Source organism: Camelina sativa, unplaced genomic scaffold (assembly GCF_000633955.1).
Source record: "Camelina sativa cultivar DH55 unplaced genomic scaffold, Cs unpScaffold08918, whole genome shotgun sequence".
In the NCBI taxonomy this organism is placed as follows: domain Eukaryota; kingdom Viridiplantae; phylum Streptophyta; class Magnoliopsida; order Brassicales; family Brassicaceae; genus Camelina; species Camelina sativa.
This window is the reverse complement of record NW_010929981.1, coordinates 1-421: the sequence shown is the minus strand read 5'-3', so window position 1 is coordinate 421 and position 421 is coordinate 1. Positions and strand designations below refer to the sequence as shown.

General features: G+C 41.1%; 1 long non-coding RNA gene across 1 annotated transcript; it reads left to right on the top strand.

Annotated features, from left to right (window-relative positions):
• Positions 1 to 17: 17 nt before the first annotated feature.
• LOC104775117 lies at positions 18 to 409 on the top strand. Its single transcript, XR_765706.1, has 3 exons — positions 18 to 72; positions 174 to 218; positions 310 to 409. It is a non-coding gene; the product is annotated as an uncharacterized LOC104775117 (long non-coding RNA).
• The last annotated feature ends 12 nt before the right edge of the window (positions 410 to 421 follow it).

The following is a 421-nucleotide window of genomic DNA, read 5'->3' as shown; positions in this document are numbered from 1 at the left end:
TTTTTTATGTTATGGAAGGTTGTTGCAACTGTGGCATTCGGCATGGGACTTGACAAGGGAGATGTTGGAGCTGTAAGTCTAATGCAAACCCTTAGCATGCTTGAACATATCTTCAACTACTCGCATCTTGTATAATAGTATACATGCTTCTAAATTTTCTGAGTCTGCTTTAGGTAATCCACTTCAGCGTGCCAGGCAGTTTGGAAGAATACGTTCAGGTTCAAACCTTTTTTGTTTCCAGGTTCCTTTTCAAGCTTAGTGATCACTGTGCACATAACGTTCTCGGGAAACTGATTGAAAATGTTACAGGAAATTGGACGTGCTGGTCGCGACGGGCGATTGTCTTATTGTCATCTCTTTTATGATAATGAGACATATCTAAAGCTTCGGAGTCTTTCACACAGGTGATTGGTGTGGGAAT